This window comes from Notechis scutatus, chromosome 4 (assembly GCF_049901735.1).
Source record: "Notechis scutatus isolate UNSWTSFEM ecotype Mainland chromosome 4, rNotScu1.2, whole genome shotgun sequence".
Lineage (NCBI taxonomy): Eukaryota > Metazoa > Chordata > Lepidosauria > Squamata > Elapidae > Notechis > Notechis scutatus.
The window spans coordinates 21,628,700-21,652,764 of record NC_142012.1 but is presented as its reverse complement, the minus strand read 5'-3'; the positions used below and the strand labels follow the sequence as shown (position 1 = coordinate 21,652,764).

The 24,065-nt window shown below is 36.7% G+C and overlaps 1 protein-coding gene and 1 long non-coding RNA gene across 4 annotated transcripts in view; one reads left to right on the top strand and one right to left on the bottom strand.

Annotated features, from left to right (window-relative positions):
- The window catches only part of BANK1 (B cell scaffold protein with ankyrin repeats 1), a 183,051-nt gene that overhangs the window by 43,190 nt on the left and 115,796 nt on the right, over positions 1-24,065 (bottom strand). The gene's annotated exons all lie outside the window — the stretch shown is intronic.
- On the top strand, positions 251-23,023 carry LOC148130670 (uncharacterized). Of its 2 annotated transcripts, XR_015749173.1 has the most exons (5): positions 251-549; positions 6,714-6,793; positions 8,508-8,581; positions 18,379-18,480; positions 19,618-23,023. It is a non-coding gene; the product is annotated as an uncharacterized LOC148130670 (long non-coding RNA). The 2 variants fall into 2 exon arrangements; XR_015749172.1 differs by lacking the exon at positions 251-549 and having other exon boundaries at positions 6,524-6,793.

Sequence of the window (24,065 nt, the reverse complement as noted above, 5' to 3'; positions counted from 1 at the left end):
AATACAGTCCAGAAATTTGGATTAACCAATCCAATCTGTCCTTTACTTTTAAAGTTACTTCTAGTTGCAATATCTTTTTTTAAAAACTAAATCTGATAGTCACTCCAGATCGTTAATCACAGCTATTTTCTTCCTTTGAGTCCCACTTTCCAAGGAAAATTCCACTGCAGAAATTGGAGTGATTCTTACCAAGACTAAGCACGCTGTTACAAGATCTTTCCTTTCTTTTTCACTTCTGTCTCATCTGCCTTCCTGGCTTCGATTTAGCCATGCTGGCAGTTCTCTTTTTAGTTCGGATGGAGGGGTTTTCTTGGGGTCAGTCGAGGAGACTCTCCTCTCCTCGCGATCACCGAAGCATTCCTCTGCCTTTACCACCCGTCCAGGGTGACTTTCGGCTCCTAAGAGCCTCAGGGCTTTCTCTTCCCTCCTTGTTTCTCCCTGCCAGCTGTCCGATGTGGCTCCGGGGAAACTGTGTGGGGGATATTAATGGAAACACGTTGTCTGGCGTGGAAGATACTTCTATCAGCAGTGTGAGGGATTTAAATGAAGGTACGTTGTTTGCACTCTGCTGGCTCCAAGTGATCCAGTTCAAGAGCTCCACCAGTGTGGTTAATAGGGCTCGATGGAAAGAGCTTCACTTCTCTGGGGAAGGAGAGGAAGGCTCCGGATCAGCTAGCAGGAGCTCCGCCAGCATTATTAGGGCTCCACGGCTTCAGAATCTAGCGTTTTTGGGCTTGTTTTGGGGGCTCTGGTTTACTCACAGTTACTGGTGCAGGCGGCAGCTTTAAAAGTCTGATTTTAATAATCATTTAATAATAATTTAATCTGATTTTAATTAGTCTGATTTTAGATTCTATTTCATTTATTGTTTCTATAATTGTGTAATGAGTGGTGTAGAGAATATATAAATAATGAAATTTATAGGGATACTACGATATGCTGATTCTTGAGCATTGGTATTTGTAAGAAATATTAACCAAAGGCAGGAAACATGACATTCTTTCCAATCCATATCCCATTTCTAATGGACTGAATTTCCAAAAAATTGCAGACAACAGGACCAGGAGCACCACTCAGATGACTCTGAGGATACAGATAAACCTCTTAGTGGTTCAATGGCCCTCTAAAAGGATGCAAATGACCAGCTGCCTGCAAGGGATATAAACCCTTTCATTCCCCACTTTTCTCTCAGAGCTGAAGAAGCTTCTTGGATGAGAAGCGAAATATCTTCAAAAAAATAAACCCCAAGAAAGTCCGGTTGCCTCCCTGAAAAAGCATCTTTGGGGCAACCATGAGCTGGATGACTGAGAATCTTTACATTTCTAATATCGTAGAAACCTTGAGTTCTTTCCCCAACTCCCCAAAACAGTTACTGGATTTTTGTACATCAAATTTCCCAAAGTAATTATCACAGATATGAAATACAATATAAACAAAAGGCTAGTTACATTTTGAAAAACAATGTTCTTGATACTACCAATTTTGATTTTATGAGATCTGGTTCTATCGATCAGCTTGTAGAAGCACCTACAAAATACAAAGAGAAACATATGGCTTCTCTGTATTACAAGCTTCAATGGATTTTATATCTCTTTGCTCATCAATTTGGAAAAGCCACCTGGAATCTTTTATTAGAGATATCTATAATTCTTTCTGCCCCTTACTTCCTAGGGATTCTGGCAAAACAGAAGAGCTCCTAGTAAAGTGAGATAATTGTACAAAGTACATGGAATGGAAGTATAGAAAATTTCCCTGTTAAGCAAGACAGTTGTTAAGTAAGTTGTACCCCATTTTATGACTATTTTGCCAAAGTTGTTAAGCAAATCATGTAGTTGTTAAGAAAATCTGGCTTCTCTCATTGGCTTTGCTAGTTGGAAACTAGCTGGGAAGGTCAGTGTAACCAGCACAGCGTAATTGTCATCAACACATGCCAGTTGACAAGTGCCTGAATTTTGATTGTGTGACCATGGGGATATTGCAATGGTCGTAAGTGTGAAGAATGGTCATAAATCACTTTTCCAAGTGCTATTGTAACTTCAAAAGGTCAACTAGATGAATGATTGTAAGTCGAGGATTATCTGTATTTAAATTATTTAAAAATACTGCATGATTGATAATCCAGAAATATTTTAGTTCTTACTTTCTTCTCATTCTCTTCTATGTGAACCTGACATTTGCTTCCCAATCCAATATTTGTGACATAATTGGGAATTAAATGTTAAATCCATTTAAGTGTAAATTGTAGATACAGTATACTCTGAAAAATCCATGTAAAAAAATTATAGTAGTATTTCTCAATATGAGGGTGGCTAACAGTTAAGATGCTGGACTTGTTGGCTGGAAAGTGGGACCTGAGCACCACACAATGGGTGAGCTCCCATCCTTGCCCCAGCTGCTGCCAACAAAAGCATGCAAATGCAAGTAGATAAATAGATAGCATTTCAGTGGGAAAGTTACAATGCTCTGTAATCTCATGCTGGTCACATGCCTGCAGAAATGACTTTGGGCAGCGCTGGCTGAATGACCTTGAAATAGAGATGTGTAATCCATAGGGACTCCTTTACCTTTACTTATTTCTCAGTATGAATCCTTTAGGCATCTTAGATCATTATTCTCATTCCCCCAGCTATTGTGGGTCTAAGCCATCCTAATAAGGCTAAAACAGTTCATAACCATTGTATTGGGTAGCAGAAAGATTTACAAACTATTCTGCTAGAGAGAGTGAAGGAAGAAAAGGTAAGCGAATGAATGAATGCCACATTGTTCAAGAGATGATACATTTACATTGTACTCAAACAAAAATACAGATTTAAAGTAGAAATGAGCAACAATATTTTCAGGTCTAGGCAAGATGAATTGAAATAGCTCTGATGCAATACTGAATAGACAAATATTACCCCTATAGGCTGTGAAGTTATATTTTGTCTCCATCATTTTATTGAAAAAGTTGTTGCTTGACAAATCCAATCTTAATTAAGTTTATTGATTCCAAAACAACATTTGGTAAAATCCACAATATGGGGGTCTACGAAACTAAGGACAAATTAATGTGATAAAAAGTGAAAGGAAAAAAAAGGTTCCTAGAACAAAGGAACAGATTTAATATCTCTGAAGCAAATATACTTCATAAACCAACCTATTAAGTTTGCAAAAAATAGAATTACAACAGAAAAGAAGCAGATCACATAAAAATGGAGAACAGCTGCCTTTTAATTTTGTGGCAATACTGTTCTAATAGATTTGTCAAGGGATGGCATTACTACCTTTATGGTAAAAATAAATCACTGAATGTAAATGATGATTTAACACATAAAACACTGAAAGTATAATAGCTGGACAAACATTTGAACTGGATGTGAATATTTTTGGATTTTAATCTATTCGATTCCAAGAGAATATTTGGAGGCAAAGAGTCTTTTAGTGAGCAAAGGCTAATGAGACTACCCACCAATATGTAGAGGAAATTGCCTGCTTAATCAAACAATTTGCCTCTAAAATTTCCCTTCTTTGGTACTTTATGTCTGGACCTTACATTAGGCTACTATCAGGAGTGAACAATCAAGATCACATGTGAAGAATTCAATTAATTGATTTGTTGTTCAAGCCTATACTCAGATTAATGGTTTGCAGTTGAGTGAAACTAGATAAGGTTCCAAGGCATTCAGAAGGCTTGGATTCTTTCTCTTGGGATACACAGAGATTCCAGACTGAGTTCCCATTTGATTCCTTCTCTTAGTTCAGCCAGTCTCTCCTCCTACAGCTAAGTAGTCTAAGTATATACTCTGTGGAAAGTTAACTCCCTCAGAATCAATAGGATTTACAGGCAGTCCTCCATGCCCAACCATAATTGGCCCAGAACATCAATTGTTGAGCAAAGAGGTCACCAAGTGAGATGCCACGTGACTGCTTAGCTCAACAACTGCAATCCTGGCTTTCCCAGTTAAGTAGAGTGCCAGGTAGAGGACCTAAGCCTCTCAGATGGGATGAAAAAAGGCACAGGGAGAACTGGGTAAAATAATTGTGAGAATGATGGCATTTGCTAGGATTGACTAGCATTTTCACCAGATTTGATACCTATTTTTCCAGGCATCAAGGAATCTGCCCTCCAGGAGAGGAATGGCACATTGGAGGAATGAACCTCAAATCTGGCAAAATTTCTCCATCATTCTGGAAGGCTCAGAAAGCTGGGGTTCCCTGGTGTTTTCTTCAGATTTGAGGTTTGTTTCTTCAGGCCATGGGAGGATTCTGCCTTCTGCATGGAAAGGAGGAGAAATCCTTTGGTGCACAGTGGGAACCAACCTTAAATCCACATCTTATCATTTTGCAACTTCTCTTGCTGGCTTCCCCATTGATTTTCTGGGGAAGCCAGCAGAGAAGATTACAAATGGAAACTACGTGATCACAGGGTGCTTAACAATTGTTTGTCAATGTGAACAGGTTGCCAAGTACCTGAAATGTGGTCATGTGCCAAGGGGACAGGAAATGGCAGAAAGTTTTATAATAGTTGTAAGTTGAGGATTACCTCTAATTGCAGAGAAGACAAACTTGAAAAATTGAAGTAAAATGTAACATCATTTCAACTCAAGAAATCTGAATATTGGTCAAAGCTCCCTTCCCCCACTTCATTTCACTTTACTGTTTTGTTACCTGCTCCCAGTTTGTTTTGTGTGGTGTCATCATTTAATCAGAGGAAGAATATTTTGCTTTCTATAGGGATTTGACAACTAAACCCATGGGGCAATGATATACTCCTTATGGGAAATTATGTGGTTCAGAGTTACAGCACATGAGCTAAATGCAAAAATGTCATCTCTGACTTTTCCAGTTGGGTGGAAAACAGCTTCTCTCTGACCAGGTAGTATAGACAATACTTGGCAAATCATTAAATAACCTTCAGCGAATAACCAAGGTTGATATTAGACTGTTGTGGTCCAATGGCAGCCTGCAGAGCTGGCAGCAGAGTCAGATAGTGGAGAGGAACATGGGCCAGTCCAGGAGTCTGAGGAGGATTTGGACGAGGGTTCTATGTCTGATATAGAGATGGGGCCAGGGCCATCTGGGAGTTATGTGCTGATTCCAGAGCCTCTAGAATCTGATAGCAGTGAGGCAGAAGAACAGCGGGTAGCAAGAACAGTTAAGACAAAAGGGGCAACTCAGGAGTAAGGCTTGGAGGTGATTGGTCCTCCCATAAGACATAAAGGAGGAGCAAAGGGACAGGAACCTTTGCAGGAAGCAACTTTGTTTGTACTGGTCAGTTTGAAATCTGAAGCTCTGGGTTGAATTTGTGTTCCATTTGGCCTTGTATAACAAATTGGAAATTTAGTCATTGGCAGCATTTCAAGGAAGATAAAGGTGCATGCTTATCAGACTTATCCTGAAAGACTTTAGCAGACTTCCATGGGACTATTTACAAACTGTTTGCGACTCATTATGGGCTGTGAATGACTAAAATTCACAGCCATTGAAATAAAGAAAAAAGGGTTTGGGGACTAACATGTGTTTGTTAGTGTCTTAATAAGCCTTGATCAGAACATAGACATCATCTCTCTTAGATCCCTTACAATACTAAAACAGGGGCTTTTCCAAGGTGCTGGAATATTAAGCTATCTTAATTAATTTCCTTGCTAACTTGCAGATAAAGAGTGAAATTTGATAACATAAATCTTTCCCTCATTTACCTCCAACAGCACACAAACATAACCACAAACATGGATTGGTGGGAAAATAATGGTTAAAAGGATTGAGATATACATTATGGTCTCCAAAGGAATTTTTACAAAATGATGTATTATTATTATTATATACTGCCAGAGAAATGATCCAGAATATACCAAGGCACTTCAAATATATGTTGGAAATGTGTACAACTTGAAGAAACATATTATCATGCTTTGTGAGCCTAAAGAAACCTAAAAAAAATTATTCAAAAATTGATACTTTGTAGCATTGGAATATCTGCAAGAAATACCATTTGCCTGCAAGCAAGAACTGGTGGGATCACAAAGTAGAAAATGAATAAGCTTAAGTGCTCTGGGGCTTTACAATTCAAACAGACAAGCACCTGCCACACAATACACCAGACTTAAAAACTGTCAATAAGAAAGACAAAAATATCTGGATAGTGCCTGTTCTAGGAGAAGCAGAATAGAAGAAAAAAAACCCCACAAAACACAAAGACCTGCAAATAGAATTAGAATGACTGTGGCAAAAGAAAATAAAGATAGTACGAATAGTAATAGCCCCCCTCCCCCCAGGGGTTGAATTTCTGAACACTGGAGCACAATTTGAACACCATCTGCACTGACAAATACATTCACCATAATTCAGCTGTAAAAATCTGCTTTACTTGGAACAGTTTACATCCCGAGACAATACCTTTAACACCATCAAACAACATCTGTCTATTCAGCAACACGCTAGTGGCACAAGTTTCCTGCTTTTGCATTCTTTACCAATGACCAGATGTTTATAAAGCTGCAATGATAGGTCAGAAACCTTTATTATTCAGTTAGGTAGCTTGTAATTCACTCATTGTGTTTGTGTGTGTGTGTGTGTGTGTTGTGGCATAAATAAAAAAATGGATACTATAGGCTTGAATTAGAATCTGTGGAAACATGTAATAAGATATATAGGCTGTTGGTTCTGTTTGTTTTACACAGTTAAATGCTCACTTTACACCTAATTTTTACTCCAATCACTCTTGTCTACTTAAGGAAAGTTGGTGGCTGATCATGGCACCGAATGAAAAAATGAGAACTATTTGAAGTTTCTGAAAGTGTGACTTGCATCCAAGGTTTGTGAAAACTCACAGTTCCTGGTTTTGGACTACATAATGAACTATATCTTTTGAGCTTAGTGTATCATGTGAGTATAGCTCTAAAAATTCTGCAAAACTCTTTGGCCTATTTCCTGTAAGATGATCTCTCTGAAAGGCACCTTATAATGCATTTTCAAGACCTCTATTTTTCTCTATTTTTATTTCCTGTCTTACATTTCAACTTTTTAATGTGTTGGGATTAATTTTTCTAAATACATTAAAAAGAGTGATAGGCTACTGTGGATAGCTGATTTTTGGTAAAAATGCTTGTCCTTGCTTGTATTGTGTGTGTGTGTTTGTATCTTTCCCTCTCTGTGTGTGTTGAGGTTAATGATAAAGAGTTTGAATGTACTTCTGTGTATTAGAAAAGAGGGACCATACCAATTTTTTTGTTGCTGGATGGCCATGTTTTGTCACCTATTCTATAGTAATGGACAATGAAGCTACAATAGCACATTTATGGACTGAATATTCTATCTTACTTCCCACATTTAGAGGAAATGGTATTATTTATTCTCAATCATGTAAGGCCTTAGCAAAATCTTGTTGGCACAGAAAGATTTGAGATGAACTAGTCAGTACTTTGGTATCCAAAATTGTGTTTGGTATCCCATATTGCAAATTTGGATTCAACATTGTTGTTTTATCTATCATTACATTAATAAATGGTACAAATCCAGATTACATTCTTGAAACACAAGTTAGATTTGTTGCCACGTGGGATTTTTTTTTGGCTTAAGAGCGAAGTAATCAGCAAATGGATTTAGTATACAAGATTCTTTGACGCCAAAAATTGGAACAACCCAATTTAAGGATTGAAAATATCATAATATAATACCTGATGATCTAAAAACTGTTAAGTTCATTAGAAAAAAACACTTTTCCAATTATTAAATAGACAATAGGAAAAAGACTTAATCAGGGAAGAGATATGGCCATAAATTTATGTTCATCCTATCTCTTTTCTAAACAGAAGCAAAGTAAGCTAAACAGAAGTAATGTTTCCTTGTTTCAGCTAATAATGCTATTTTCAAGAATAAGATAATAAAGGAATTAAATGGGAAAAATTCCAAGTTTGTTGAATGAAAACCTTTTATAGTGATGGATGCTAATTCATTTTTCTGAGTACCTTATATTAATCTTCTAGGTATATTGTTTTTCAAGAGTTCTGCAAAATGGATGATTCAGGCTAGAAGTAGATATTTTTGCAGTTATATAGGCTGCTATATTGCTTAACTTGATTAGTAAAACGGAGATCAGCAGCATAATGAATATGCATTGAATAAGTTTATAGGAGCAAGAGGAACTTAGAAAATATGGGTCTTCAAAAAAGAAAGAAAAAAAGAAAAAAAAATCACAATTAAAGTTATTGGAAAAATGGATTTGAATCACAGTTCCTTTTTAAAAATAAAACATATTGTAAAATGTAGTGAATAAAACATAGCATCCATTAATTCAATGTATTGTATATGTTATCTATAAGATTGCTATCTTTCTTTTTGTCTTGTGTAATTATTACTTTGGAAATGTCATGTCATAGTTATAGTCTCTACATTATATATTTTTCTCAAAGGTAAAACAGAGAACGGAGAGAGGTTACTATAGTACTTTTGTCAATATATGTAAACAAAACTATGCTTCTTAAAGAAGCAAAAGTATCAATTATTAATCAATTTTATTTTGGTCATAGATCAGCATATAATAGCAGTTGTCATGGTTCAGTGGTGAATCACCCCTTTTGATGGGAAAGGTCCTTGGTGTTAGGTAAGACATTTTTTTTTTCAAAACATAAAATTTCCATTCCTGCTATGAAATTGTTTATTTAACTTTATTCTTTCCACTGTAGAAGTTTGGCTCTCAGTTTCTACTGCTTCTCAGATAAACGGAGAGCCTGCCAACATATTATGCCAGATTTGCGGCAGGAATTTCAAAATTCCATGACCTTCTGACATCAACTCATTTTTTCCCCAATTATATTGAGAAGCTGCAGTCATTAGAAGACATGCTGTTTAGGATCCAATTGTAACAACAACTTTTTAAAAAAATTCTTCTTTCAATTTCAGCTGCTTCGGCAGACTGTTGCCTTAAATGGATGCAGTATTAGTCATTAACAGGATCTTCATCAATATATTTTAAAAATCTAAATTACTTCCTCACTCCCATTTCACTTTAGTCAATCTAGCAGATCATTTGCATTTTGAGTAGTGAAATTTTGATGCTATTGAAAGCTAATTTCAACGAAGTGTGGATGTTGTGATCCTTGTTGTCTGAAAGCACATGGTGAGGGATAAACTAATTAATATAATCTCCCTTCTACATATGTCATACAAAAAGAAGAATTACTGTTTGCACTTATAAAGTTTATAAATAAACACATTTCAATAGTATTAATCCTAAAAAATCACATATTTTATATCTATGGAGATTCTCGGTCATCCATGGTTGTCCCAAAAGTGCTTTTTCAAGAGGCAAATGGACTTTCTGTTTTTTCTTTGAAGATGTTTTGCTTCTCATCCAAGAAGCTTCTCCAGCTCTGACTGGATAGCAGGGAATGGAAGGATTTATACCCCTTGCAGACAGCTGGCCATTTGCATTCTTTTAGACATTCGTTGTGGCCACTCGAAGGTTTATTCAGGGTCACCTGAATAGTGCAAATGGATGAAGAAGCTTCTTGGATGAGAAGCAAAATGTCTTCAAAGAAAAACCAGAAAGTCCAGTTGCCTCTTGAAAAAACACCTTTGGGAAAATATTTTATAGTTGTTTTTTGTTCCATTCAATTGATTCTAATTTTCAGAGACTGCCAAACAAGACCTTGTAGTTTTCTTGGCAAGGTTTTTCAGGAGTAGTTTGCCACCTAGAGTTGAGAGAAAGTGGGTGGCCCAAGGTTTCCCAGCTGGCTTTATGACTAAAGCAGGGCTACAACTAACAGTGTCTATGGAGTGTTAGGTATAACATTGATACCAAATATGGTTTGGGTGAATAAATATATAAAACTTAGATATCATGGTTTAAGTGCTTATCACTTTAAGCACAATGCAGCAGGCAATTAGCCGATTAAGGGTGCGGTTAGAAGTTACAATATAAGGAAGCATTAGAAGCTGGAAAGCTTGCTTGCTGTAACTGTGTGCTGCTGCAACTAACTGTGTCTTGCTGCGACTAACTGTGATTACTGACTGTGAGTGCCTGTGACTGAACTGTTATTGTTTGCTACTGTTTGCTGATTTACTGCGTAATTCTACTGAATATCCAGCGTTTGTTTCTCTGGAGAGTGAAACCGGAGGAGGAGAAGATATCTTTATCGGCTGATAAAGATATTGCAAGGACTCTTAACTTGGACTATACTAGTGAGTCTTACTGGATGGAAATACTGTGAATGACTTAATGGACTGATGACAATGCTTAAACTCTAACTGGATTAAAAACTATTTAAACTACAAACAGTGTTTGTGTTCAGTGTGTGTATACTCTGGGGCCCTTCCGCTCTCCTTTGGTTGCCTGGCTTTGACTACTGCTGCAATACTTTTCTAGGGGTTAATTCCCAAATCCCTAACATTGGTTATGGGCCCAGCAGCATAGTCTAACTAACCAGGATATAGCAGAGAGAGTTGGTGTGAGTTGCACATTACTGTAAAAACAAACTGTTTTAATTAGTTTAAAATAGTCAAAATATCTGAAGAGTAATGGCACAAGTAAATTTGTCACAACTGTCCATGATATCCAGGCTGGATGGAACAAACTATGTTTCATGGTCAATGAAATGTAGTTTACTTCTACGCAGAGAAGGTTTGTGGGACATTATAGCAAACCCACCAGATGTGAGTAGCTGGGATCCTGCTAATGATGATGATAAAGAAAAGTTACAAGACTTTAAACTGAAAAATGAGCAGGCTTTATGCATCATAGGACTGACTCTCTGTGATCAGCAGCTTGTCCATATTCGTGGAGAAGAAAATGCTGCAAACTGCTGGGAGAACCTCAGGAAGATTTATGTTCGGGACAGTGTAGGAGCACATATAAATCTTACACGGAAGCTTTTGAACGCATCTTCAGAGGAATGGAGATATGTTAGTTCATTTAAACTGTATGAAGAGCATTTTTCAAGAATTGCAAGAAAAAGAGCTTATATTTAATGAACTGCAACAAGTCTACATAATATTATCTTCATTAGATCAAAGCTATGATGACTATGTGACTTCGTTGGAAGTATTGCCAAAGAAAGCCTCTCATTAACCGAGATTACAGGCAGGCTACTAGAAGAAGCCAGAAGAAGGCGTGAGCGTGACGAGCTGAGAGAAGATAAGAAAGAAGAGAAATTATCTTCAAAGCTTGAAAGAAACCAGCAAAGCAAAGTAAAGCACCTGGAAGAAGAGAATTTATCTTCGACAGCATACACAATTAAAAAGTGTTTTAATTGTGGAGGCAGAGGACATTTGGCAAGATTCTGCAAAAAGAAAAAGCCAGAATATAAAAAAGCCAAAGAAAGCATTTGAACTAGCCACGTTTAACAACTCTGATGTGAAGAATAATCTATGGGTGGTTGACAGTGGAGCATCCCACTGCATCACAAGAGATAAGACAAAATTTATAAAAATGTCTACAAGTTCTCAACATATATCTCTTGCCAATGGCTGGAACCTGAAAGCGAAAGGTCAAGGTTTTGCACGTTGTCCGTACATAAACCAGGATATAAAAATGTTGTATGTACCGCAACTAAAGTTTAATTTGCTTTCAGTAAGGGTATTAGATAAATTAGGTTATGTAATTACTTTTAAGGATAATAATTGCATAATTGAAAAAGATAACAAAAGGGTAACTGCAGCTTTAAATGGAACATTATATGTCTTAGATAATAGTAAGAAAGGGGAGGCTCAAACTGTATTTAATAATATAAAGCCTCATGAAGAATGTATCCATTTATTGCATAGGCGTTTGGGGCATGTAAATTTTAAAATGCTAAAACGTACAGTTGAGTTATCTGAAGGAATAAGGTTAAAACCTTGTGATAAATATTTGCGTTGTAATGTTTGCTGTGAAGATAAGAGCAAAGTATTGCCTGCAAATAGGCTAAATGGTTTCAAAACAAAAGAACCTTTAGAAGTAGTATTTGCAGACATAATAGGTCCAAAAGAAACCCAGTATGGGGGTGCTAGATATATACTGAGCATTATGGATCATTATTCTAGATATGGGTTTTGCTATTTAATGAAAAGCAAAACTGAAACATATCAACATTTTTCAATTGGCTTAGGTTTGCTGAAAGAAAGTCTAAGCGACAACTGATAACCCTGGTGACAGATAATGGCACGGAATTTATTAATAACAAATTCCAGAACAGACTTAAGGTAGCTGGAATAGAGCATAAGAAGGCTGCTCCATACAGGCCAGAACATAACGCTTTTATTGAAAGAAGAGGCCAAACACTACAGGCAATGGTTAGAACAATGTTAAATGATTCTGGGTTACCTGATTCTTTGTGGGGGAGGCTACAATGTGTGCTAATAACATATTGAACAACGTTGTTAATACAACGACAGGTGAAATACCATTCACCAGGTGGCATGGCAGGAAACCTGATCTAAGTTACCTGCACACATTTGGTGCACCAGCATGGGTGCATATTCCTGCACAACTCAGAAAAAAGGGCAACATAGAGCTAAAAGATTTTTCTTCGTTGGTTATCAGGCAAACCATAGGGCATATAGATTTGGGGAGAAAGGCACATCTAAAGTGTTATGTAGTGCTAGTGCCCAATTTCTAGAACATGAAGGATGGGAGAAATTAGAACAGGATGCCAATAAAGATGTAATTATTGAATCCTATAGAAATCCCATTAGTTATCCCTGTAATTTTAAAAATAAAGTAAAGAGACAAATACAGGATGAAATAGTGCCCATAAAGGAAGAAACAGATTCAATAGCTGAACAGGATGAGGAACATGAACTGGTAGTAGTTCAACAAAGTCCTCCAGTAAGCCCTGTAATTCCCAGAAGAACTACACGTGTATCTAGACCGCCTGATAGGTACCAGGCTAACACAGTGTGCCAGATTAATCAAGTTCCTAATTCTGTTGAAGAAATTAAAAAGTATCCTAATAAGGAAAAAGAAAGTTGGTATGCAGCAATGAATAAGGAACTGAATTCATTAAGTGATATGAAGGTGTATGAAATGCCAAATTACCTGTAGGAAAGAAATCCATTGGCTGCAAATGGATATTTAAGGTAAAAACAGATAAGGATGGTAATTTAATCCATAAGGCAAGATTAGTAGCCCAAGGTTTTAGGCAGAATGCCAATGACTACGATGAGGTGTTTGCACCTAGTCTTAAGGCAGCAACCTTGAGAGCAGCTTTAGTGTGGGCAGCTAGTAAAAACTATATAGTTAACCATTTAGATGTGGAAACTGCTTACTTGCACGCCCCATTAAAACATATTATTTATATGAAAAAACCTGTTGGTATTAAAAGTGAAAATAAGGATAATAATGATTGTTGGTTGTTAAAGAAAAGTCTCTATGGTCTTAAACAATCAGGCTATGAATGGAACCAGTATATTGTAAAGGAACTAGACAATATAGGATTTAAAGCTGGTTTAGCCGATCCATGTCTGTTTAAGAGGGAGACAAATGGGAAAGTATCATTATTATTACTATTCACAGATGATATTGCTTTGATAACTGAAACTAATGATGAAGCAAATAAAATAATAGCATCATTAGGAAAGAGAATAAAGATCAAGCAATTAGGGGAGATAAAGAAGTATCTCGGTTTGAATATAAAGAAAACACGGAAAGGTTTTAAGATATCTCAGGAAGATAAGATAAGCAAATTGCTAAAAGATTACAAGATGGAGCTTTGTAAGCCAGCTAAGACTCCAATGAGTCAGGATTTTAGCAACACTGATGAACAAAGCCCTGAGTTTGATAAGGTGATTTATCAATCTTTAATTGGTAGTTTGAGTTATATTAGTAATTGGTCTAGACCAGATATTTCGTACTGCGTGAATCAGTTGGCTAGATTCAATTCTGCACCATGTGAAAGACACTGGATTGCAGCTAAGAGGATATTAAGATATCTTAAAAAGACAATGAATTATTCATTGTATTTAGAACCAAGGGTGATTTAATTTTGAGTGCTTATGCAGATGCTAGCTTTGCATCAGAAAGAGACACAAGAAAGTCGACTTCAGGAACAGCCATAATGCTGGGTAAGACATTAATAGGCTGGAAGTCAATAAGACAACAGCATATAAGTTTGTCTACTATGGAGGCAGAATTCTCCTGTTTATCATTGTTATGTACAGAATTAATAATGTATAAACAAATGTTAATTGATATAGGTATAACTGTAGATTATCCTATAATTATACATGAAGATAATCAGGCAGCAATTCAAATGGCCACAAATATTGGAGTAAAAACAAGGAGCAAACATACAGATCTAAGATACCTAAACGTGAGACAATCTGTAAGAAGTAAGATGATTCAGCTAGAGTACTGTATGTCGGAGGACAATTTAGCTGATAATTTTACTAAAGCCCAAGGTGCCAGTAAGCACCAAGAGAGTTGTGAAAAATATGGGATTAGATTGTAAAGGTATTATATATTTATTTCACCCAAAAGGGGAGTATGTTAGGTATAACATTGATACCAAATATGGTTTGGGTGAATAAATATATAAAACTTAGATATCATGGTTTAAGTGCTTATCACTTTAAGCACAATGCAGCAGGCAATTAGCCGATTAAGGGTGCGGTTAGAAGTTACAATATAAGGAAGCATTAGAAGCTGGAAAGCTTGCTTGCTGTAACTGTGTGCTGCTGCAACTAACTGTGTCTTGCTGCGACTAACTGTGATTACTGACTGTGAGTGCCTGTGACTGAACTGTTATTGTTTGCTACTGTTTGCTGATTTACTGCGTAATTCTACTGAATATCCAGCGTTTGTTTCTCTGGAGAGTGAAACCGGAGGAGGAGAAGATATCTTTATCGGCTGATAAAGATATTGCAAGGACTCTTAACTTGGACTATACTAGTGAGTCTTACTGGATGGAAATACTGTGAATGACTTAATGGACTGAATGACAATGCTTAAACTCTAACTGGATTAAAAACTATTTAAACTACAAACAGTGTTTGTGTTCAGTGTGTGTATACTCTGGGGCCCTTCCGCTCTCCTTTGGTTGCCTGGCTTTGACTACTGCTGCAATACTTTTCTAGGGGTTAATTCCCAAATCCCTAACATGGAGATTCTCAGTCATCCATGTCATGGTTGTCCCAAAAGTGCTTTTTCAAAAGGCAACTGGACTTTCTGGTTTTTCTTTGAAGACGCTTTGCTTCTCATCCAAGAAGCAGAACTGAAGAAGCTTCTTGGATGAGAAGCAAGATGTCTTTAAGAAAAAACAAAGTCCAATTGCCTTTTGAAAAAGTACTTTTGGGACCACAACTGTCTCCTGGTTTCTAGCCTGGTTCCTTCACCAATACACTAAATTGCTTCTCTCAGAGTTAAAATAAAAAAGTGACCAAGAAAGAAGAGGATTATAACTCTTATCCATTTAAATTCAGAAAGTAAACAAAAATGAGGTCTACTTCAAGAGTCTGCATGGGAATGGCCACATAGTTTTCTTTGCAATAATATAGAAACATCAATGACTTCTTTGGAATTCTTTGTTTCACTTTCTAATCTAACCTAAATTCCAGGGACTTCTGATGTCGCATCTTTGGTTTGTTGGTATCATTACCAACAAAAATAGGTGATAGCTCATGATAATGAATTCTTTGGGCTACCAGGAATAATTGTGACCAAATGCATGGAATTAACATAATAGCTCTGGACTGACCAAAGCTAATGATGTTTAAAGCAGAGAATCAAGGGGAAACAACCATACTGTAACTTCTACAAGACATGTTCTATTACTAATGGAATGGTCTCATTGGAAATTCATGTGGGGACACAAATATAGGCACATAGGAAAAGTGTATACAATCTAAATCAGGAAGCTTAATATAAATATCAGCTCTATAAAGGAGATGATATATTGCCCTAATATTGGAGATTTTACATCAGCAGAAATATGTCAGCAGTTTTTACTATAGGAAAATTAAAATGAATAATTTTTACAGGGCATCCCAGGGGTGTCAAACTCAATTTCATTGAGGGCCGCATCAGTGTTGTGTTTGACCTCAGGTGCCTGAGGGTGGGCCTGGACAGGATGGGCGTGGCCAGCTCATCGTCACTCATGTTGGGGTGCCTGTGGTGGTCCGAGCACTCTGCCAGTGAAAACCGGTTCCCGAGCTCTGTTTTCAGCTGCAACGACCTCTTGCAACCCTCTGCCAGCAAAAACTGAGTGCAGGAAGGCTGCCCATGGCCCCCCCAAGCTCCATTTTTGTGAGCAGAGGCACCACGGGCCAGTCCTTCACTATTTCCAGGGCAGCCTTGTGGGCCATTCTAAGCATCCCACAGGCCGGCTCTGGCTCCTGGGCTTGAGTTTGACACCCCTGGTATAGACCATAAAATGAAGTGATAAAACAAACTCCACAAATACAGGAAGCTTTTAGCCGGTTCCATGATTTGATCATGGAACCACCTCCATAGTGTTAATGCCTTTTCAAAGACTAAGAATTGTTCTTACGATAAGACAACCTGTTTGCTTGACAAATACTTAATGAAGTTCACTACATCAGAACTCAGATCTTTCTCCTGCCAAGTTTTGTCAAAAATCTATCAGGCTCATTTAAGGTATTTTCAAGATCATTCAAATATTTTGAACAAAGTAGGATCGAGAGCAGCTCCTTTTCTAACCTATACAGGTAGTCCTCAACTTACAAGCACAATTAAGTCCAAAATTTATGTTGCTAAGCAAGACATTTTGTTTGTTTTTTTTTTTTTTATTTTTTTATTTTCATTATTATTTTTTTATTTTTTTTGTTGTTTTTAAGTAACTTTTTTTTCTCTTTTTTTTTTTTTTTAAAATTTTAAAAATGATTATATGACCTTTTGGCACTGCAACCATCATAAATATGAACTGTTGCCAAAGATCCATATTTTGATCATGTGACCATGGGGATGCTGCAATGGTAGTAAGTATAAAAAGATGGTCATGGGTGACTTTTTTCAGTGCTGTTGTAACTTCAAATGGTCATGAAACTAATTGATCTAAGTTGAAAACTAGCTGTACCGCTATGGCGACATCTTCAATCATCTGTTTTGCATTACTTAGTTGCATCTGCTTAGTTGTTTTTAATGCACCTTTTCCATTTAAATAGCTACCTATAAACAAATACAAAAAAAATCAAGGTAAACTAAATAAAGAAAAGTCTTTGAAGCAGTTGAGAAAATTGACATTACTTTCATTATGAAGAGCAATTCCCATGGGGTGGGAAAATTATCCCAGGCAGGATTGGGGGAAAGTATAGATATATATTTCCTTTTTTTCTGGAGGAATTAAGTGTAACATGTCAAATGCTATAATACAAATTGTGATTATCAGACGACGGTAATAATACTGTATCACCATATGATAGAGATATAAATATATAAAAATGATTTTGCAAGTCCAATTCTCCCCCCCCCCCCGCCAGTTACCAGTCTTCAGGAACTGATGATGGAATGGTTACTGCCTAATATATTAGAGATATTATATAGCTATTGTTACTGGCAGCTATTGATTTTTGCCAGGAATGGGTCTAACTGCTTTAAATATGGCCATCTCTACTTCATATGATAGTGAGAACATCATTATGGCACAACTTAATTAAGGAAAAGGAGTCTCCAGAATTCCTCGCTCGAAGTTAATTTCACTGGATGACTTTAGATTATACTCTAAGGAGACATGTCCAAAAATATTTTCCTCTTCAACTTTTTCACACTATATAAACTTTTGTCCATTTCTCTTATTTTCATTGTTGACCTCCCCCCCACCCAAAAAAAAACCCGTGTGGTTAGAAAGAATCAAACTCCTGGCACTGTGAGCAGAGTTAGCCTGCAATTCTACATTCTAACCACTGCACCATCACGTTTTAGATCAGGGGTGTCCAACCTTGGCAACTTTAAGACTTGTGGACTTCAACTCCCAGAATTCCTCAGCCAGCAAAGCTGGCTGAGGAATTCTGGGAGTTGAAGTCCACAAGTCTTAAAGCTGCCAAGGTTGGACACTCCTGTTTTAGATGAAATATGATATTGCCATTGCACTTCCTGAGTCAGAATCAGCAATGTCGGGCTCTGATGAGCAGCAATATATGACCATAGCAGCAAAGCTTTTCAACTTTAGATTAATCTGAATCGATGTGGCTTTCACATTTCCACTGCAGCGTCTGAATTAATCAGAGACATCCTGAATAGGAGAAATAGAGACAGTGGTCCCCTTTCAGAGGAAGGCTAGAGGAATTAATTCTCCTCTGCTGAATGGCTAAAGTTCATTCATAAAATCCTGCATATGATAAAAAGAATGCACTCAAATACTGTATTACTGTGGTGTACCGGGTCAACACCACACAATTAATTTATAGCTTCATTGCCATGGTATAAAGCACAGACTATTTTTTAAAATTTCTTTCTATTTGTTTAAGACGCAGAGGAGCCATGCTTTTCTCTTACATCCCAGAGGGAAATTGCTGATCAAAATGCACATATTGTGTTTCCCCAAAAATACAATCTACCCCTGAAAGTAAGTCCTAGTTTGACTTTTACACATGTAATATAAGCCCTACCCTCAAAATAAACCATAATGAAGACTCCACCCACTCCAGAGTGCATGGGTAAAAGTTAACGGTGGGGATAGGGTGTGTGGAGCTGCCCTACTACTTATCTTTGGACAATTGCAGTCAGGCCTCACACACCACGATACCTGGCTTGCTGGCCCATTTCTTCTGCAGCCGGCAAGGCTGATAAGGCTTTCCTGAAGGCCTATAACAGAGTTCTGGATCAATCCGGAATTTTGTTATCGGCTGCAGTAGCCTTCAGAAAACCCTTGCTGGTTACAGAAGAAGTTCCTGAAGGCCTCTGACAGTGAAAAGGAGGCTGGGGATGACACGCACAAGTGAGGGGAGTCAGTGGATGACATCCCCATGAAAATAAGACTTGGTGCCTTTTTTGGTGGCAAAAAATATATAAAGACAAGGTCTTATTTTCAGGGAAACATGGTTAATACCAAATAAACATATTCTACTAGCCTACTGCTTCCTCTTCCCAGTTTTCAGATCTATACAAGCCACCCAGAAGAGTTCCTACTGAACCTACATTTTCTTTTTATTTCTGCAATATCGAAGCTGCCCGTATTTATTAAACTTTCTCCACATAGAACTATTGTGGATGTGTTCATGTAGTAATATTGTCCCTTCCTGTTTGCAAATTAATGTTTCCTTCAAGTTGCACGTGACTTCTGGTAACTTCATGATATTCCTTCACAGTTTTCTTGACAACAATATTGTAATGATTTGCACTGCCTTCTGGGATCTTTATTTATTATACCTTATAAGCTTACAATCTTGGTGCCTTCTGGTGATATTCCATCTAAGAACTATCCAGTATGTAGTATCTAAGAGTTTTGGATTAAAACCGCAATGGAGGAATGGTAATACCACTTAGTGGGCTTTTTTTTTCAATGAGTCTTCTCAACTTCAGTAATACCTAGGCTGGCTGGGGAATTTTGCAGCTGAATTCTGTCTGTTAGGTTGGGGAAGTCTGTCTCATAAGAAAATCCAAATTGAAGGTTTTATGCATATGAACATGGAGGGGTGGCAATTAACTTAAATTTCTTAATTACATTGTTGCTAATGCTATCACCATTAACATTATTTTGCTGGTAGATTGAAGATTGCACCTAGATATTCCCAAGTCACATGGATCACTGGTCAGTTTTCCCATGATGGGAAAGACTTTAATGTCTACTACTTTGTTGGCTGTCTAGATACTAACATTTGGTTGGCAAGGTTTTTGTTATTCTGTTATATGTCTTTGATCCAATGGCATATTTAGAAGAGGACCATTCTCTGATTGTTCATCAAATAGAGAAAAAGTGAAAATTAAAATATCCTTTGATTAAGTCTTGTGTCCTTAAAGAGTAGGTTATTATGGCATCCAGCTGTTCTGATTATTCCTATGAACTGATCTGATCACAGATACGAATTAAATCCTCAGCTTATTCCACTTTCTCTATGATGCAACCTAGACTTGCCTTTGGAAGTGGCATATGTATACTTGATCTTAATTATGGTTTTTATTCTTTCTCTCTCTCAATAAGTGGCAACATTTTGCTTATGCTCAGAAATTAAGCAGGGCCAGCCTTGTATGGAGATTTAGAGCTAGAGACCATTAAGAAATCTATGATTATCAGCTGGATAGGAAAGCACAAACAAAATAAAAGAAAGAATTCCTCAAAGGCCTGACCAATCACTTCCATTTTTCTGGAGTTCATGGGCCTACACACTAGCTGAGCTTGTTCACTCTCTATCTTCAAATTTATTTATTAATTTAAAACATTTATATTGTCCCCCACACATCTTCTAACCAACTCTGGACAGCTCCAAATCAAGAGGCAGGTGTACGTGAATCTCATTAACCACCACATGGCATTTGAACTAAGGCAAATAATGCAAATTAACTGTCAGATTTTTATGTGTGCAAAAGTCTCTTTTCATGTTGTTATTTTCAACTTTAAATCCATTTCAGTCAATACCATCTTTGATGTAGAGAAAGGGCATATTGAGTACAGTATTTGTTAGTAGGAGATCAAGAAGGAAGCAAGGTATTCTTATTGCTAGCTCTCCGTTCCTTGTTCACTGCCTGAAGATAAGTGTACTCTGCCAAGTTCACTGAAAATCAAAAACCTTTTGAGGATGCAGGAAAGTAAATTAAAGGCAAAAACCTGGCAGTACTTAATCCCAGTGGTATCCCAGTGAAATGTAGCATATTAAATGTGACTCATGCATCATTTTTGAAACATTTCTCCCTTGTTTTATTAATGTTAGTTGCAATATACTTAAGCACATTAGCCTAATCAGTACAAAGATTAATAAGATTCAAGGGAAATTGGCAGCTAAGTACCATTTCCTAACTGATATCTGGTCTAAGCATTATGATTACCTATTTTCTATTGAAACAAAAATGTAGCTAGCAGAAATTTAGGTTCTTATAGATCTCAGATTTTCAAGGTTTTATTAAGGGTAGGGAGGATTTGGGGATGGTAGATTTCTTAATTGGCTTCAGAACATGTTAAGTTAATCCTAGTTTGAATGCTGTTTAATTATGGTCATTGAGAAGATGATACATTCTTCTACCCAAAAGCAATAAGTTATAAGAACAGAGAGTCAGGATCACAACTATTATAACATCAGTTCTTTTCCCCAAAATCTGATCTGTCTTTGTGGTAGATTCATCAAAATCTGTTTCAAGTAAGATCAGAGGTATTTTTGAAATTATACCAGAAATTATATTAGCATAGAATATACTGGACCACAAAAATAATACACAAGACCCTGCATTTATAAACTATGACACTTATAGAGTATTCTATTGTTGTCATTCTGCAGTTGTTTCTGACTTAAATCAGTCAATTGAGAAAATTTCCAAAGTTTGCAAATGTAGAAAAAAATTGGTAGGAAATATAACCCATTTATTTGATATATAAGTTCTGGAAAGGTCTATAGTTCTGTCCAGTGGTGGGATTCCATTTTTTTTACTACTGGTTCTGTGGGTGTGGCTTGGTGGGCATGGCAGGGGAAAGATACTGTAAAATCTCCAGTCAGAGGTGGTATTTGCGGTTCTCCGAACTTCTCAAAATTTCTGCTACCAGTTCTCCAGAACTGGTCAGAACCTGCTGAATACCACCTCTGGTTCTGTCTTCACTGAAATGTGTACCAACAATAGTTCTACAAAAAATGCCTGGAATAAATCTGTATAATCTTTCTACATTTAGCACATTGTCTGAAATGGTTGTTTGGTTCATTCAATTTATAAAAATCTGTTTTGGAGAAAAAAAAGTAAAAATTTCCATTTCACCTAATGCTTTGTTATATTTTCCATTATAAAATAGACTAACAAGTGCTAATTGACTTATTAATGAAAAAAACTTTGTAGATTTTTTTTCACAAATTCAATACAGTCCAGAGCAAGTTGAACAATATTTAGAATTTAAAGTGCCTTGGTTTTTTGTGGTGTCAAATCCATTCAATATTAGAAAATTAGAAAAAACAATGGGATTGGAAATAGACATCTATTGAATATTGAAAAAAATAATGTTAATTTTCTTTCATGGAACCCATTGGTATAATTAAAAAAAATAATTTGATCTTTCTTGCAATGGATTTTGATGAATCTATCATAAACATAGATGTGGTTTTGGGGAATGAATTAGAAAATAATATCAGGCAACCTGGAGAATGGAGGATTCTTATTGGCCACTGTACTGGAAGTTAAAACAACCTCATCACATTGGTACTTTATTGCTCTTGCTAAACAATTGATTTTTTTCTTTTTTTCTATGACCCTTTAATCCCTTTTATCGGGTTGGAGTTAGGGTGACTGGATAGAGCTGAGCATTTACTGGCTGGATGCCCTTCCTGACATCTATGCAAAGTTCACAGCAGATATTTTCTCTTTGCGTCCTGATAAGAAACATCTGTCACTGTCTAGGATTGAACTTTCAACCTTCTGAGGGGGAAGCGAGCATCTTCATCTCTAGGCCACCGCACTGTTTTGCTAAACAATTGAAATATCTAGATAATATTAATTATCTAGATATTTTATTATATTATTAAGATAAAAACCACTCACATCCTGGACATAAACTGTTTCAATTCCTACCCTCAAAATGACACTATAGAGCAGTGCACCCCAGAACAACTAGATTCAAGGACAGTTTTTTCCTGAATGCCATCACTCTGCTAAACAAATAATTCCCTCTACACTGTCCAATTATTTACTAAATCTGCATTGCTATCACTATTAATCTTCTCATCACCCCCATCACCCATCCCCTCTCACTTGTGACTGTATGACTGTAACTTGTTGCTTGTATCCTTATGATTTATATTGACTGTTTCCTAGTATGATTTGATTGCCTATTTGTACCCTGTGACTATATTAAGTGTTGTGCCTTATGATTCTTGATGAATGTATCTTTTCTTTTTATGTACACTGAGAGCATATGCACTAAGACAAATTCCTTGTGTGTCTAATTACACTTGGCCAATAAAGAATTCATTCATTCATTCATTCATTCATTCATTCATTCATATTTCTATGGGTAGATGGCATGGAAAGATCTGGTCTACAGTATTGCTTGAGAAATTTTCTGGAAAAAAATTCCATTGCTTGAAAAGATAAATACCAGCCACTATTCTATGAAGACTGGCAGAACTTTGTTTACATAAGAGCTAGACATCTTTGCAATGGTCTGCTTTAGAAATTATGGCAAAGTTAAAATGTACCAAGAGCCTGTAAATTTTAAACTTAATTAAAAATTATGTTTCTTTAAAAAGAGGGTTCTGCAAATTACTTTCCCAGACACCCTGTATCTTGCTAACCTTTTAATTTCTCATTGAGAACAGAGAGTGAAAGCAATCTACATAATTTATATTCAGAGGCAGCAGCTTTATTGATCAAATTGTGCTTACTGCATTTTCTACAGGTTTGCACTTTGTAATTTTGCTGACGATGGCTTACTAGCTTTTATTTTTTTTTAAAAAAAATTATTAACACCATAATCAGCAACTGGCAATACTGTTGAAGAATTTCTATGGCACCTTTGCCACAAGTTCAGCCTTAAATCAGGTTTCTTTTCAACTATCATTTTTAACCACTACAAATGTGTTCACATTTTCTTCCTTATTAAATATTAAATTATTGGACATTCTAGGAGAAAAAAATGTTTCTCTGAGGACATGAACAAGATGGTTTGGGTACTAAATTAGCCTGCTGTAGAGAAGTGGGTATATGTCAGTGATGGGATTCCAAATTTTTTTCTAACGGTTCTATGAGAGCGCACTTTGCGTATGCGCGCAGCACTCAAAAACTACCCTCTGTGTCAGCGTTAGTGAGGTGAGCTGTTTAGCTCAGCTGAGGTGCTGAGCGGAAAAAAACAAGGGAATATAGGAAAGGAAAGGGCAGGGCTGGGTGGGCAGGGCCAACCAAAGGTGATATTTGCCGGTTCTCCAAACTACTCAAAATTTCCACACCAGAAATGGTCTGAAACGGCTGAATACCACCTCTAGTATATGTGTGACAGGATGCCTGTCTGTGCAATCCTCAGCTACTT